Below are 18,001 nucleotides of genomic sequence, written 5' to 3' on the forward strand. Positions count from 1 at the left end.
ATGAATTAGAAAGTGCAGGGGTTGGAGCCATTTCCTTCACGGCTTTGCGAGCTGCACCAGTAACCAAGTGCCAAGAAAATGTTAATGGACTTTGCCGGTAAGTATGACCCTGAAAACACTAGACTCCAAAAGGAAGTTATTAAACATTGGTCCCGAAGCACCGTTACCACACCGCCAAGGACCGGGGAATGAAGAGAAGCGTCTGTCTTCTCTCAGGATGCGGGAAGAATAACCGGATCAGATTCTTTGCCCGGCTTCCCTAAATTCCCGTCCCGCTGCCAGAAACATGTCATCACGTATTCCGATGTGGTGCACAGCCTGCTGGGAGATATAGTCTGGTAAACGCGGGCTGAGTCAGGATCGATCCCAACAACGTTCAATATTGGCTCCACATAACAGTAGGGGTGTGAGAGCTTCCCCAGAGAGAGCTTCGATGAAGGACAGAGGTAAGACAAACTTCATAGGAAGTGCGTTTGAAGGAGATGAGTGTGTCTGCGAGATCATCAAGAGATAGCACTTTGAAGGATGACCATTACAGGATTCCACGTTAAGTGGTGTGGTCTGAGAGGAGAAGCAAGCTTTGTGTTGCTGATGGGCTATAGCCTATATGTAACTAGTACATACACTTGATGGCTCACTGCTTTTGAGCTTTTTCTTGTGTAAGCATTCAATGGCAGCCACACTTGATCAACATAACACATCAGAGCGAATGCACACTTTGGTTGGACATTTATGTTTTGAATTTATGGATAAGTACTGATAGAGCATAAACATTAGCTTTCATCCATTGCTACAATCTTATCCTAAAAATGATTTGTGACATTATTTTACAATAATGGCAAATGTGTGTCAGGTTATAAAGATTAAGATTACACAAAAACGAAACTCGATTTAGATACTGCATCGTAAAAGCATACAGAATGTTAAAAGTAGGTTTCCGGTAACACATAACAGTCAATAAGCTAAAGTGAAGTTTAACAATTATATTGACATGTTTTCATGCGTGAATGAATATGGTAAATAAACAATAACACAGAACATTTCTCATGTGCAAGAAAAATGGTTAATAACACTAGAATGTGTAGTGTGAGCACTGATATTGATGAGAAAAACAGATGTTACACAAAGTAATGTTATAATTTGAGCTTTGTGAAAGTTTATTTCAAATATACGTAAAATCCTGAAAGATGTATTAACCTAAAACGTGTAAAGAGACTTACAAAATTATATGCGAAACAATAGTGAAATGTTATAAAAAAGAATGTTTTTGGGGGTACCATATACTTATATGACGGAATTTAAATTCATTAATCTGCCTAATAGAAGAACTAATGCACTGTTTTGAATAATGTAAGATTCATATTTTAGCACAAATTCCTCATGCACAAATTGTGTTTCATGAAGGCCTCAAAACTTGCTTTCTCTCCTAGTATAAACTTATGAACTGAATAGTCTGAAGACTATAGGAGCCTTTAGTAAAGTTTCTACTTGTGTTCTAACATTCAAATGATTCCTTTCACGTTTGTAGCTTACTTGACTAGACTTGCAATACAATTGTTATTTCCTAGAGCACAATGCTTGGGAAAAGACTGAAAAATGGACGAAAACATTGATTCGCCTACCTATTAAGTGTTACAGCCAATCATATAACTAAAGAACAGTGGTCCTAAGAAAAATGCAAAGTAATAGATTACTTAATTTTTCCGGATTTGTATACTTTTACCAACTACATCATCTCATCCTATCGAAAACTGACCAATGGGACAGAGAGGTTCGACAAATTTGGTGATGTCAAAGGGTGTAAACCTGGAATCAATGGAGTATTATTGCGTAAACTGTGAACATGGGCGGTTCCTATCTTGTCCATCTTCCCTATACCCATCTTGCCTTACAGAGACTGACGATTTGGACTTCCAGAACATGACTGGGACAAAGCGTTTGCTACCGGCTGGTATGCTTGCGTACTGGAACCTTTCCATCTGAAAGGGTTCTGACAAGCATCTGAGGCATTGACGCTGCAGTGTGGACAGGGGCAGACAATTCTATCCTGGAACTGGTTATTCGGAAAAGTACTGAACTTTCATTAATTGGGTTGGTATAAGAAACAACTGATTTTCCTATATTTTTCCTATCTTAGGATAAAATCCATCTCAGCTGAGAAAGATAGCTCCCTTCATGTCTGGATTTCACAAGCTTGTTAATGCTTATTAAATCTGATCGAATGTAATGATTAGATTGTATGCTAATTATTTGAAGCCAGATGAAAATACAATTCAATATAGAAATTTCTGCTGATTCTGTTTCATTATTTGCTGTGGCTAAATTAATCTGATCTATGATCAACTAATCGAGTGGTAGAAATTACCTGGGAGGTTACCTTAACTTATTGAATACTAATAATTCTCTTATTCTATGTCCTCATATGATAATTGTTCATCCCCTAAATATTCTGGTCCCTTTCAGCACAGAACAACATCCATCGGAGTACCTAATAGATTTGATATGGTAGCTGAGTTATTCTGAAATAAGGGAAACTAGATCAATTAAAACAAATTATGAGGCCCAACACGTTTGCGCTACAACAGTACATGAATGTGTATTTCACTTCTGGGCAATAAAAAGCAGGGTTTATTAAACAAAAGAGACTGTGAATTCTACAGCAGTACTCCTTCATCATGCTATGCATGTTAAAAAAACAGCTTAGCTCAAGATGGCGGTCTCTTCTGGAAGGGCATTCTTAATTCATGCTTTGTGTAAAGATATTTCCATTCCTCTTTGTCCCTTTCTACAAGTCTTTGACGAAGAAGAATTCGATGTATACCCCTAACCATAAGTACTATATAGTCTATATTGGTTCTTCCTCGAGAATGTTTAATAAGATGTAAACACAGCAAATAAACACAATGAATAATAGCAGCGTGATGAATACACTATGCTCATTTGTGGTGAAGCCACTCATTGATGTGCATTTATACACACTGTTGAGTGTGTGGTATTTGAGAGTTCACAGTGATTCTGCTCAAGTTTTGATTGCAAGCTCAATAAATGACAAACTAGCCTAGGAATGTATGTTGTGTCTGCTTTATTTTAATTTTAGAATAACACATTGATAACACGCAGGAGCTCTACATTATCATTTTGTTATCCAATTTTTCACAGGCATTTCATAGAGTGTGGATCTAGCTCTGAAGAACAGTGAAGCTCTTCACAAAGCACTTTTCTGTTGTATCAATTTCTTCTTGAACACAAATGCTGGAATTGAACTTTGTGTTATGTGGTCTGCGGTGAGGAAGTGGTGCAGAGGGACCATGCCATCCAGACAGTGCTCTATGCAGGTATTTTTGTAAAGTTATGATACACAATAATTTGCGGCATATAGAGATAACAGTGATTTTCACAGAATGACACATGCTTTTGTCAAATGCTGAATCCAGTAATACCCAAGCATAATGGCTGGGAAATAGCATTCTCCTCAGACTGTGGTATGATTGTGACCAAGTTAAATCACTAGTTAGGCTTACACGGAGGGGATCCCCCTAACACTGACCTTATTCTACCTCAGTGTGTTGCTACACAAGGTACCATGGTGCAGCCTTATAGACCCAGCCTACCATCTACTTCTTTATTCCTCATCTGTGGCCCTTAAGTCAGCCTATGTTAGCTCTATGAAGACTTGAAGCATCTGAAGTGAAGCCCCTGACAGGCGCTCCAAATTCCCATAGGCGTCTAAGGCCTTTTTACCCTGCTCGTGCCCCTTCCCCGCAGCTATTTGACGGCACCTTGCTTAAAGGGAAGGTGAGGCGTCACTTGCTTTCTAGGCCCGCTGGTTGTCAAGCCTCTCCAATCGGCCCTCAGTGGTTGCTATCACAGTGCTGGCGCTCTTGGCCCAAGGACACATTATTGAGGGCCAGGACAGCTTTGGGCAACAGATGGAGAGCACTATGCATTCTGGTAAGGTTTGTGAATGAATGAATGAATGAATGAATTGAAACTTGTAACACGCGACTTAGCCCAAGGGCATCAAGGCGCCTAAAAAGATGGTACAGCTGCTTATAATGTGAGGTAATGCTGAACTACAAGTAAGCTTTGTGGGGGCCATTAAACCTGCCTGCAGCCATAACAACAAGGGGCGATGCAATCCAAAAACAAAAATAGCAATATAGATACCCATAAAGATGAGCTGTGGGAGTGTGAGGCTGACACTGAGGCCCTGATTCATAAGGGTTTGAGTATTACCTCAAATGCTGCAAAGAAATCGAGAATCACAGACTTTTCAAAACTCCTCACAAACACTGTTGCAATCTCCGGCCTTCCTCTCTGTGGGAAGCAAGCAAGCTAATAAGCAAGCTTAGATCTTCCTCCATCTAGTGGTGGAGGACTTTGGCCTGGAAAACAGGAGGGCATTCACTTCGCATAGCGCATTCAACTAGTTCCTACACGGCGCTCCCCATAAACACCAGTCAGCTTTATGTCTCTCTTGTAGGGGTGCCGCAGCCGTCTCTGGAAGGTGACATTTCTGCAGGAGATGGAATCGATCCTCCTCAGCCCATTTGGCCCGCCTGAGTTGGTCTACCAAGAGAGGGGCGTGGGGATTACAATCATTTACTCACGCCCTTAAAGTTATCTCTTGCTCAGCGACATTCGCCATCAGAGCAAATTCCCATAGCTTATCCGAACTTACCCTACTTGAATGATTGAATGAACTCAAAGGAACTATTTAGGAATCACCCTCTAGTCAAATTGGGCAGCTGCTAAGCGGGGTTGATGGGGCTGCCAAGGAGGTTGAAAGTATGCCCGAAGAGTAGGATATGCTGGCGACTGAACGCAGAAAGAGATGGGTGAACTGATAACACAGCCTCCCTGCCCTGCCCTCATGCCCCGGTGGCACCAATCTGGGACTCTCCTGTACATAACCCGGACATAATTTCTTCAGCTCTTACATCTCACTCTAATAAATTAGTCCCATCAGTACTTTCTGCTATTCTGGAGTAAGTTAAAGGCCCCAGCATTCAGCAAGACATTGGCCTCCCTAGGATGTGATGGCCGAAGGAGGGCTCGGTGAAGGTGCAAACTTAGACTCGCACAACCAATCCCAACTCTGAAAGGTAAGGGGCCAGAGACAAGGAAGTTCTGATGAAGCTTCCCAGTCCAGCAACGTATCTTCCACTCCTGCACCTACCAACACCATTTTGTCGCTTCCAGGGCTTCCGGACAAAGTGCACCCCACAACCCCTACACCTCATAAGTTGCTTTCTAAAAAGTGGGGAAAACAGCAGAGGAAGGGATGAAAGAACCAGGGTAACCGAGCTACCCATCCCAGGGATAATACAGCACTACCATCTACCCAACCAATATCCAGTCTCATGGCTCGGGCACAACATTGGCCATTCCAGCACCTCTTCCTACTGCAGAAGTCTTCAAACTGTGGGGCACTTCCCTCTGGTGGTCCATGGTTGTGTTCCAAGGAGGCACAAATGCCTTTAAATACTTGTAAATGAACATGGCCTGGAAGCGCAATGCTGGTTATTTATCATGTTTCCAGGCTGTATTCATTCACATCCAGGGCTTAAAGTGCATAAAAAGTATGGCAACTGTGATTCCGAGTGTTGTGGTGATGTGGTCATGATATGGCGAAGTGGCTAAAAGTAGCAACATTTTCTTTAAGAATTTAGTTGTTTTTCCACCTTTAGCCAAAAGCTTTTAAAATAATGCACATATCTTAAATAAAAAATAAATGCAATTTAAACTAATCTCTGGGAACGCTCTCTTTTATGTTACAAAACCTCAGTTGGTTAATGTGATCACTGTACATGTCTGTTTGTGAGACCAGAGAGTCCCAAAATGGAATCCTGGTTGGCGCAGTGCGTTAGAGTGACAGGTGTTTATAATAATATGCAAGTCTTTATTTAAAAAATGTATTGTATACAGTATAAGCAGGGCCACTAGAATTATGCAGCAGTTGAAGACCAAATTATGTGGCATGGTTGACTAAATTATGCAGCAACCAAATGTAAAATATGCGGCTTAATGTAGCACATTTGTGATAGTATCATTTCATTATTTGGTCAATTTTACACACGCTAACACTACCTGGGCAAATGTTTCACATCATTAGTAACAGTTTAACACCTAAATTCTGCAATAAGCAACAGAAAGGTCACCAGTCACCCTTAGTGATGGGTCTAGCACTGCACAACAGCATGTGCCACTACGTTTTTTCCAGTAACGTTTGATCCATTTGAGCTAGAAACAATTTTTTGTTAAAAACAGCAGATTATGTAACAGTTGGATCACCTCTCAAAAAGAATAGATGTGTCACCACAAAGCTTCAAGTAACCCCAAAAAGTAAAGCCTGTACTCGCTTCAAAGCAGCCTTTCCATTTGGTGTTTAATCAACTGCACACATTTACTTTTCTTTCGGGTAGCAGGTACCCTGGTGAAAAGGTCTGTTACTTCTTCAGCTCTCTGACAATGGCTAGCGTCAAAGAGATGGCCCAAAAGAGAGGCTGCTATGTGCGGGCTAACTTTTTCGTTTACAAATGGACAGGCACAGCTTCCGCAGGAAGATGCCCTGAGGAGGTGGAGATTAAGGTGGATTAATTTTCTTTAAATGGTCATTACTACCACAAGTACAGTACAGCAGGTGCAGTGGCACAGAGGAATGCTATGAGGGACCACTGCGCTAGAATGATGGTTGTGTTACTAGCAGAAAGGTGGGTGAGAACCCCTTTTCCTTGTTAACATTAGGACTCAGGTCACACCTACTGCAGAGGGAACATGGCCCAAGCAACAGGTGTGTTTTCCCCCCTTTCTTTTTTTACACAAAGGCGTAAACAGCCTGCTTTAGGGAGCCTGGGAGTGATGGCCCCCTGGAGTGGACAGAGGAGTAGGTATCAATTGTGCCGCAGGTGCAGTGGCATGGGGGCCATCAGTGTGAGTGGTCAACTAAACCCCAAGTAGTGTTGTTTTAGTTTTACTATTCTTCCTTTGTTACGTTATGCCCCATTGAACTATTGCTGTGCCAGTGTTGCTTTAGGCCTCAGACCAATGGCCCAAGACAGGGGACATTGAAACAGAGGAGACACCTTAACTTAGACGTCAGAGAGATGGCAAAGCGGGAAATGGGGCAAGATGGAAGCCCATGTTTTCAACAAGGGGCAGAGCAGACTACCCAATTCGTAAGGTAGTCACTCTCATTAGTTAAGCCGGTCCAGTGGCACTGGGGCCAAGGATGGTAAGGGGCCCCTGTATCACAAATATGACTGCCATCATTTATAAAAGAGGCATGGATGCTAATTTTCCTTGCTAGTATTAGGGTTGATAACACCCTTGTTGCAAAATGGCAGGCAACACATGGGAGATCACATGTAAAAGGAGTAAAAGAGCCAGAGGACACAGCCTGCTACTCAGGGCGGCAGCTATCATTGGTGCAGCAGGTGCCGGTGCAGTTGCATCGGGTCCCAGGAGTTTTTGGTCAAGTTCTGTTTTTACTTGATATATCTGCTTGTTTATAAGTCTCACATTTAGTGTGGATTATGAGATACAGAAAAAGTACCCCTGAAATGATAAGCTCGCCAACTAGACAACTCTCCAAACCTTTATGGCAGTATTTAGAGGAGCAGAAGGGGTTCTGCTCCTCCAAATACTGCCATAAGGGTTTCGAGAGGGGGCCCAACTTGAAAGGTTTTGCTTAGGGGGCTCACAGCAAAAGGTTTGAAGACTTCTGTGCTATTGAGACCATGTCCCCTCAGGTAAAGCAGTCTTATCCCATTTTCCACTCAACTGTTGCTTCCAAAACAGGTCAGTTGCAAGCTGGGGGGCGGGTTTGGGGCATCTGCAAACAAGAGTCCTCTTCTATTCCACAGGTCTCTTCCCAGTCTTGTTCAACTGTCCATTGTGATCCACCAATTATTATTTTCGGGCATCCCTCCTCAGCAAAGCCAACAGCTCCCTGTGTGCTCTCTGTTACACCTCATGACATTTCCACCATCCCCATGGAGAGAGTCACCTCTGATTATGTCAACATGGAGGGAGCTCTCTCAGATAATCATCATCAGGTCCAGCATTTTGCTGCTTGCCCCAACAGCGTAGTAGATGGTCCTTCTTTGCCTGGCGGCACTGGCGCCCAGGCTCTACCACCTTCACCTTTGTTCTTGCGACAGAAGCCAGTGAACATGGACTATCCTACCTATTCCAATTTTGAGACCTATGCTGAGGCCATCGAGCAGAGTACTGGCAGGTCAACTTCAGCCAGCTCGGAGGCTAACAGTAATCCACATTTGTGCACGAAGTACTGGTGTTGATTCCGAGTTACAACTTCAAATGCAGGCACGACATCCTCAATAGGAGTGCCATACACAAATTGATTGGCACCTTAGCAGGCCTGGAATATGTAACATCTAACGATGTTTAAGCCTCACCCCAAGATGTGTCGTAAAGACATAACGTGGATTTATTGGTCCACTCGGGAGATTGCTAGTAAGGTCCTGGGGGGAATGCTCAGAGTCCTTTGGTGTTCCCAGTGGGGAAAGGCAAGGTTGAGTCCTTGCGCCTTTCCGCTTCAAACTCTACATCAACCATTTGGAGAGGACCTTGGTCCAAAGGTGCTGGGACTTTCCGCAGATCAGCTAGGCCCTATTCCAGCTCTGCTTTATGCAGAGGATGTATGACATTACAACGCATGCTTTTACCACGCATGCCTTTACAACGCAGTTTTTACAACGCATGCTGTTACAACGCATAGCGCTTAGGGGTGCTGGATAGTGAATAGTTTTATTTACTATTCCAACTCCAGTCCCCGTGGATAGTAGGGAAGGTGTTGGATAGTAAATTAAATCTATTCCCTATCCTAGAGCACCCCCCAGCGCAATGCGTTTTAATGACATGCGTTGTAATAGTTGCGTCGTAAAGACACTGCGTGGTAAAAGTTGCGTTGTAAAGGATGTTTCCCTTATGCGGATGATGCTGTCTTTATGGGGCGTACTCCCCTTGTGTTGCAGCACCTTTTAGACCGATTCTCTGCCTTTATGGAGGGGTTTGGATCTCAAGGTTAATATTAGCAAAACCTTTGTTATGCTTTGTAACCCTAAACGTGCGGTTAAACCAAAAACAATTTTGCACTTTAAACTTATTCAACGTACGAATAATTTCACTTATCTCTGGCTTGTTTTCAGCAACCCAAGTTCCTAGCGTCAGCTGTTGGAGGCCAGAAATAGGGAGTTTGTGCGGAGTACCAATGCTCTATTTCTCTTTGTTGCTAAATTGGGAAGGAGACCTGTACATCATATGCTAAAAATCTACCAGGCAAAATGCATAGCCGTAGCTACTTACGGGGCCACAGTTTGGGGCTCAATAAAGCAACAGGGATACAGCAAACTGAAAACAGGTTTGCACGTTGGCTGGTTTCACTCCCCCTTTGCACCGGTACTTTTCTCTGTTTAAATGCATTGGGGTTAATCCCCTTGGAGGACAAAATACAGACCCACCCCTTTATGCTGTGGCGAAGAGTCCGGTCTAATGAGGCACTGACATTAAATAGAGTAATCACCGAAGATTGCCTGTCATTGGATCGGGCTTTAAAATCCACTGGTTGAGAGAGATTAGGGATATGACTTTGGCTCTGTCTAGACCTGAGCTGTTCCAGAATCCATCTTCCCTTCTCTCCCTTAATAAAAGGACAAGGAGGGACGTGTTTTATGCTAAGCTTGGGGCAGTAAGGTGGGATAAAGTTAGAGCCATAGCTTATAGCTTGCTGTCCCCATCTGATGGTCGCAGCCACTTTTGCTACTTAGCGCCCAACATTACCAGAACTTCCTTGTAAGGTTTAGACTCAATTTATTCCACAGGCTATTGGCATTCCATTATTGTAACAAGTGGAACCGTAACTTAGATTCCTGTGCCTGTGATTCGATTCCTCTACAAAGCAGTCTACATGTAGTGTTACATTGTAGTTCTAATACCCTACCAAGCTCACTTACCATTAAAGTTCTTTTGAACAAACTTTCCCAAAGACATTGCATGCAGGCAATTTATCTCCTACAGCGCCTATCCTCTAACGAAATTCTAGCAACTGTTTATACCTGCCTTAAAGCGGTAATAAAGATTAGGCAAAATCAGGGGACTAGAAGGGAAGTAAACTCCAGGCCTTTCATTGATCACTGATTCTGGATTACAAGATGATGCTGTTTCATGTTGGCCCAATGGTAGATCTTCCTCTCCTTTTGTTGTAATTTGGCAGCGATCGGGGTTAGCATTTAGCTGAATCCATCTTGGATTTGGCAGCCATCTTATCTGCCATGTGCTCACCATGTGCTCTGTCCTACCTTGCTGTCTTTTGCTCTTGTATTCTGCCTAGAGACAGACTATATTTAGGTTCTGCTACTCTGCAGATGCGCAGAGGAGACTGACTCTCCATGCACCTGTTTGTAACTCGCAACTGTCAGGGTATTTCTGTAAGAACCAGCAAACTGTTAGCTCCTCCCACTTGTTGACTGGGTATTTCTGTATGACCTTTTATGTATGTAAGCCTTCTCTTCTTTACTTGTACCGCCTTCTTTTGAGCCCCTGTGTGGGTATAAAAGGAGCATGTTCCTTCTGTTCAGTGTGCTACTTCATACACCACCTCTTGAGGTTAATAAAGCGCTCTGTTTTATATTGCAGTTTCCATGCCAACTTCTTTCCTATTGGTCTGAGGACTTGTGCAGAGAAGGGCGAACCCTTAGCACTGGTGGGCCTGGCTGAGGTCCACCACGACAAATTGGCGCCCAACCAGTGGGGCTCATCGGCGACTCGGATGCCCGAAGGAGTGGTCGAAACGAAGGATTGGAATCTCGCTACGGATGATCATTGCCCGAGGAGACCCGCGTCTTGGCAAACCACGGCATTTTCCCTCTCTTTCTGATCTGACCATCCAGGTGGTGCCGGTCCTCGACTGAGATCTCTTCTGTTGATTCGCCGTGCAGTGACCGTTTGGTCGATTTCAGAACTTGGCAGTTGGAATCTGGACACCAAGGGATTGGTAAGAGTTGGTGTGCTACAACACTTGCTGTTGGTTTTGTTGAATGGGATTTGTAAGGTCATTTTTTCGGCGCTTGCTGTGGCTTTAGTATTGAATTGTATTGGCCAATTCTTGAATTGTAAGTAGTTGATATATAAATTGCAATTAATATAGGCAGGTAATGAGGAGAATTTTCTCTATTTTTCATTGATTTGAACGGCGCACCATACGAAGAGTACTTTAAGCGCTACTTTGGTTATAATATTGCATATTCTGCACTATTTTTGGCATGCCTGTTTCTAGCATACTTCGAAGGATGTGTTGCTTTTGTAGTGGTACCAATTTGAGACTCGACGAAGCACAACCGGCTCCTCCAGAGGGGACGCGTAATAGGGAAATGTATATTAAATATGGTATTTCTTCTATAATGTACAGCACGTTATGGAATAAGTACACTCATAAGGATCCTGAGTTGCATTGGCCTATGCATGGGTAATTTGATTTACGAAAGATTCAGTATGTGGAGCAATGTATGTTCAAGCGTAAGACTAGGCAAGATATGTTTGACTGTGTACGAGTGTGGGAGAAAGAAGTGCGTGAACGAATGAAGCAATTGCAAGCCTTAATTAAAAAAGAACAACGGAAAAGTATTCATGCGAAAGCATTAGAATTAAAAAATAAAGAAATGAAAGAACTAAAAGAGAGAGAGGATAGGGAGCGCCATTTGCAGATAACTGGCCAATACGTTGTTCGGCAACCCCTTTATCCTGTCTAAGCATGGGCTGAAAATTCGCGTAAGTGCTTGGCTGAAAATGTGTCCCCGTGATTCGCGGATTTTACCGCGATTTCGCGATTTCGCGATTTCGTGATCCGCGAATCTAGCGAAATCGCGGTAAAATCCGCGAATCACGGGGACAAATTTTCAGCCAAGCACTTACAGGGTTATAGCAGCAGGTGCAAAAGTTGAAGCTAATTTTTTGTAACCTTTTATAAAAGGGTAACAAAGAAATTAACTTCAACTTGGGCACCTGCTGCTGTAAGCCTGTAAGTGCTTCCTGGCGCCTCGTTGCCTACTTGCAACTATTCTCTGACCCTGCTCTGACCCTTGAAGCAGGGTCAGAGAATAGTTACAAGTAGGCAATGAGGCGCCTGTCACGAAAATTAAACCTCAACAGGAAGCACTGACAGATATAAAACCAAGCATTTGCAATGCAATAGGTCTCACATTAGGAAAGTTTGAGCTATTGGTCTTGTAAATGACAATTTTTTTAATTTATGTGTTGGTTTTGAAAATAGCTAAATTAATAGCTTTGTCATTTACAATGCCAATAGTTATAACTTTCGCAAATGTGACACCTATAGCATTTGTAATGCAACATGTTTTGTATTTACGTGACTTAGCTGTATTGAAATTACAAATTACAATGGCTTTTAATTTTTTTAAATAATTAATACCTAAATAAAAGTGATTTTAATTTAGAATGGCAATAGCTTAAACTTTTGTAAATAACTTTTGTGAAGATTATGTTCAGTGTATTTTATTGTGACGAAAATCCAAGAACAGAAGTAAAATATTAACATCTTTTTGTGACATTTGTAATAAAGTTTGAAACATTGAAAGAACATATTTGAACCAGTTGTTGTTGAATGGTTGCGCAGATTGATGCTGTGGTGGCGCTGAGTGGTGCTATGGTGGTGCTGAGTGGTGCTGTGGTGATGCTGAGTGGTGCTGTGGTGGTGCTGAGTGATACTGGGATGGTGCTGAGTGATGCTGGGGTGGTGCTGAGTGGTGCTGTGGTGGTGCTGAGTGATGCTGTGGTGGTGCTGAGTGATAATGTGGTGGTGCTGAGTGATGCTGTGGTGGTGCTGAGTGATGCTGTGGTGGCGCTGTGTGATGCTGTGGTGGCGCTGAGTGGTGCTGTGGTGGCGCTGAGTGGTGCTGTGGTGGTGCTGATTGGTGCTGTGGTGGTGCTGAGTGATGCTGTGGTGGTGCTGAGTGATGCTGTGGTGGTGCTGAGTGGTGCTGTGGTGGTGCTCAGTGATAATGTGGTGGCGCTGAGGGATAATGTGGTGGCGCTGAGTGATGCTGTGGTGGCGCTGAGTGATGCTGTGGTGGCGCTGAGTGATGCTGTGGTGGCGCTGAGTGATGCTGTGGTGGCGCTGAGTGGTGCTGTGGTGGTGCTGAGTGATGCTGTGGTGGTGCTGAGTGGTGCTGAGTGATGCTGTGGTGGTGCTGAGTGATGCTGTAGTGGTGCTAAGTGATGCTGTGGTGGTGCTGAGTGGTGCTGTGGTCGTGCTGAGTGATAATGTGGTGGTGCTGAGTGATGCTGTGGTGGTGCTGAGTGATGCTGTGGTGGCGCTGAGTGATGCTGTGGTGGCGCTGAGTGATGCTGTGGTGGTGCTGAGTGATGCTGTGGTGGTGCTGAGTGAGGCTGTGGTGGTACTGAGTGGTGTTGTGGTGGTGCTGAGTGGTGCTGTGGTGGTGCTGAGTGATGCTGTGGTGATTCTGAGTGATGCTGTGGTGGTGCTGAGTGATGCTGTGGTGGTGCTGAGTGGTGCTGTGGTGGTGCTGAGTGATAATGTGGTGGTGCTGAGTGATAATGTGGTGGTGCTGAGTGATGCTGGGGTAGCGCTGAGTGATGATGTGGTGATGCAGAGGGCAGAAAGGCACAAAAAGCAGTCTAACAAAGGGCAGAAGGGCAGAAAAACAAGGGAAAAACGAGTCTAACAGAGGGCAGAAGGGCACAAAAAAAACAGTCTAACAGAGGACAGAAGGGCAGAAAAACAAGGGAAAAACGAGTCTAACAGAGGGCAGAAGGGCACAAAAAACGAGTCTAACGGGGCAGAAAGGCACAAAAACGAGTCTAACAGAGGGCAGAAGGGCACAAAAACGAGTCTAACAGAGGGCAGAAGGGCACAAAAACAAGGGAATAACAGAGGGCAGAAGGGCACAAAAAACGAGTCTAACAGAGGGCAGAAGGACAGAAAAACAAGGGAAAATTAGTCTAACAGAGGGCAGAAGGGCAGATAAACAAGGGAAAACGAGTCTAACAGAGGGCAGAAGGGCACAAAAAACGAGCCTGGGGTAGCGCTGAGTGATGATGTGGTGATGCAGAGGGTAGAAAGGCACAAAAAGCAGTCTAACAAAGGGCAGAAAAACAAGGGAAAAACGAGTCTAACAGAGGGCAGAAGGGCACAAAAAACCAGTCTAACAGAGGACAGAAGGGCAGAAAAACAAGGGAAAAACTAGTCTAACAGAAGGCAGAAGGGCACAAAAAACGAGTCTAACGGGGCAGAAAGGCACAAAAACGAGTCTAACAGAGGGTAGAAGGGCACAAAAACGAGTCTAACAGAGGGCAGAAGGGCACAAAAACAAGGGAATAACAGAGGGCAGAAGGGCACAAAAAACGAGTCTAACAGGGGGCAGAAGGGCAGAATAACAAGGGAAAAACGAGTCTAACAAAGGGCAGAAGGGCAGAAAAACAAGGGAAAACGAGTCTAACAGAGGGCAGAAGGGCACAAAAAACGAGCCTAACAGGGGGCAGAATGAATCCCGCCCTGCGTGTTTGTCCACGAAGATGCCACCTTTTTGTGCAATACCTCTACTCAACTGGAGTACTTTCTACTGTCTAATCAGTAAGTGCTCCCTCGTTGGCTAAATGTATAGGGGCAGATTTACAATAACTGGCGCATCCCCAGGGATGCGCCAGTGATTGTGCGCCGCAGCTCCGCCACCCATGGTGCGCCGCATTTACAATGCGGCGCACCATGTGGCAAAAACGGCACAGATGTGTCACGCATCTGTGCCGTAAAAGCAGGGCATTGCTGGAGCTGCGTCGCGCTTGCGACGCAGCTCCAGCAATGCTCTGGGGGGCCCTATCTCCCCAATGCTGCATCAAGCCTTGCGCCTGCTTCAAGCAGGCGCAGGGTTTTGACGCAGCACTGGCCTAAAAGTGACTGAGTGAAATCTTGTAGATTTCACTCAGCCACTTTTATGAGGCGTTCCTGCGCAGGAACGCCCTCCCCTGCGCCGGAACGCCTCCTGATGGCGCAGGGCTTTACAACGTGACGCATCTCTCAGATGCGTCACGTTGTTAATACCCAGCACCATGGCGCATCTTTTGTGCTGCCGCTACGTCACAAAAGGTCTCGGTAGAGGGTGGCAGTGGTGAACCAGATGGTGGCAGTGATGAACCAGAGGGTAACAGTGATGAACCAGAGGGTGGCAGGGGTGAACCAGAGGGTGACAGTGCTGAACCAGAGGGTGGCAGGGGTGAACCAGAGGGTGGCAGGGGTGAACCAGAGGGTGGCAGGGGTGAACCAGAGGGCGACAGGGGTGAACCAGAGGGTGGCAGTGATGAACCAGATGGTGGCAGGGGTGAACCAGAGGGTGGCAGTGGTGAACGAGAGGGTGGCATGGGTGAACCAGAGGGTGGCAGTGGTGAACCAGAGAGTGGCAGTGTAGAACCAGAGGGTGGCAGTGCTGAACTAGAGGGTGGCAGTGGTGAACCAGAGGTGCTGTGATGAACCAGAGGGTGGCAGTCGTGAACTAGAGGGTGGCATTCGTGAACCAGAGGGTGGCAGTCGTGAACCAGAGGGTGACAGTGCTGAACCAGAGGGTGGCAGGGGTGAACCAGAGGGTGCTGTGATGAACCAGAGGGTGGCAGTGGTGAACCAGAGGGTGGCAGGGGTGAACCAGAGGGTGGCAGTGGTGAACCAGAGGGTGGCAGTGCTGAACCAGAGGGTGACAGTGGTTAACCAGAGGGTGGCAGTGGTTAACCTGAGGTGCTGTGATGAACCAGAGGGTGGCAGTGGTGAACCAGAGGGTGGCAGTGGTGAACCAGAGAGTGGCAGGGGTGAACCAGAGGGTGGCAGGGGTGAACCAGAGAGTGGCAGTGCTGTACCAGAGGGTGGCAGTGGTGAACCAGAGGGTGGCAGGGGTGAACCAGAGGGTGGCAGTGGTGAACCAGAGGGTGGCAGTGATGAACCAGAGGGTGGCAGTGGTGAACCAGAGGGTGCTGTGCCCATACATGACCGCCTGGGTAACTTCGCCATGCAAGCTGCCCGCGAACACGCAAAAAGCCCCGCAAACACGCAAAAAACCCGCAAACACGCAAAAACCCCGTGACCACGCAAAAATCCGCAAATTCGCACGAATTCGCGGATTTTGCAGATTGCGAATTCGATTTCACGCGAATTCGCGGAACACGAATTCGCAAATTTCGCCCATACTTAATCCTGTCCTTCATAAACCGCAAGATGATTTCTTGTTATTAGATCGTTCTCCACCTCCGTATATTCCTCCTTCTGCTCCTTTACTTCATGACTCAGATGAGGACTCTGCTACAGAGCAAAAAAAAATACGGGAAACTCGTTCTATGTTGTCCACTCAGCGTTCATCTGAGATTAGACACGCTGCTCGCAAAGCTGTTCGTAGTGTTGCCCCAGCTTCTGAACTTTTAGATGAGATGAAAGGCTGGCAGGAAAGAGAGCAAATACATTTTACTGAGGTATTTGCTGCAGACGTTCTTGAGCGGTTTAGGAAGCATTCTGAGGAACTAGAGCCTGTTGATGTAGCAAATGATTGTAAACAAATGCGTGATGGTCTTTTTGCCTTTTCTCAGGTGGCTGATTCAATCAGACGTTTGGTTAAACTGCGTGCTGAAGCAGCCCGTTTGCGAGTGGAGAAAAAAGCAGCAGAGGCAGCTACACAAACATCTCAGACCGACGTGGAACAGATACGATGATGATAGTCCATACGAAACCCATGCGGGAAGCCGCACCTTTGTATGTTCCTCCAAGAGGCGATGGAACAAGTGATAATAAGGATTCCGCTAATGCAAAGGGTTATTTTATTTATAATTGGGTTTATACTCCTTGGAATAGAGCGGATGTTATGGCTCTTAAAGCTGCATTGCCTGATCCGCGGAAAAATCCAGCCGCCTTTTATGAGGAAGTGGTGGGTGCCATTAATTCTTGTACTATGACTCTGCCCGATATAGATATGTTTTTTTGGATTGATATTACCCCCTGATATGTGGAGCACTATTCGTAAAGTTGATGATCGTGCGACTTTTGGGGTGCTATAGAAAGACATAAAATTGGAGGACGCAGAAACGGAACCCGCACGAAAGCCATGTCGACTGATTTTAGATCTCCCCGCAGCTATATTAGTTAAGTTAAAGACGATTATTCCCCCTAAAAAGATAGACTGGACTATGTTAACGTCTTGCAAGCAAAAAGTAGATGAATCAGTTTCTGACTTTTTTGCACGCTTTGAGGAGGCATTCCATGATTTTAGTGGCCAGTCATTGACAGATGACACGGGCAGGCATCTATTTGTCGATAAATATGTCGCAAACATGTTGCCAGTCGCCTACGGGCCAGTGAGAGTTCATGGAATACCGCTTCTCCGGTTTCTCTTTTAACTATGGCTCAGTATTACGAGCGACAGGAATTAAAGCGAAGGGCAATGAGGAAAAGAAGACTAAAGAATTAAAAACAAAGGTTATGTTGGCTCAGGCTTATGGTCCGCCTTCTAGAGGTAACGATAGAGGTGGACGTGGATCTTATGGTTCGTCTTTTCCTTCTTACACTCGTTGTTATATGTCTGTTGACCAGTGTGCGTACTGCAGGAAATTTGGACATTGGGTTTCTGATTGTCCGACATTGCGTGCTCAGCAGTATCCACGTGAACGGGGACAAATGAGAAATCGCTCAGGATATTCAGGGCCTAGAGAAAGCACGGGTGATCGTGCTAGGTTTGATGCTAATACACGTGGACAGAATGGGTTTAACGCTTTTGATAGACGGAACCAATATCAAATGTCCGATTATTTGCCGTCTGATTTAAAAGTTTCTGCTTATGCATAGGATCGCCTAAAATGGGGTAAGGAATCAGTGGAAGTTCCAGTAGATCAGCAGGGTCCCTATGTTACAGCACATGTTTTGGGTTCTACTTATCGGTTTCTGGTTGATACAGGAGCTACTCGTAGCGCCTTGTCT

The 18,001-nt window shown here is 45.2% G+C and overlaps 1 long non-coding RNA gene across 5 annotated transcripts in view; it reads left to right on the top strand.

Moving 5' to 3' along the window:
* LOC144763639 (uncharacterized) overlaps positions 1-18,001 on the top strand; it is a 266,955-nt gene that overhangs the window by 153,717 nt on the left and 95,237 nt on the right. For 4 of the 5 annotated variants that reach the window (XR_013596247.1, XR_013596246.1, XR_013596244.1 and 1 more), the window contains exon 2: positions 3,160-3,335. This is a non-coding gene — a long non-coding RNA (uncharacterized LOC144763639). Of the gene's footprint in view, positions 1-1,894; positions 2,092-3,159; positions 3,336-18,001 lie in introns of all 5 variants that reach the window. The other variant, XR_013596248.1, reaches the window with a different exon arrangement.

Source organism: Lissotriton helveticus, chromosome 6 (assembly GCF_964261635.1).
Source record: "Lissotriton helveticus chromosome 6, aLisHel1.1, whole genome shotgun sequence".
Classification (NCBI taxonomy): domain Eukaryota; kingdom Metazoa; phylum Chordata; class Amphibia; order Caudata; family Salamandridae; genus Lissotriton; species Lissotriton helveticus.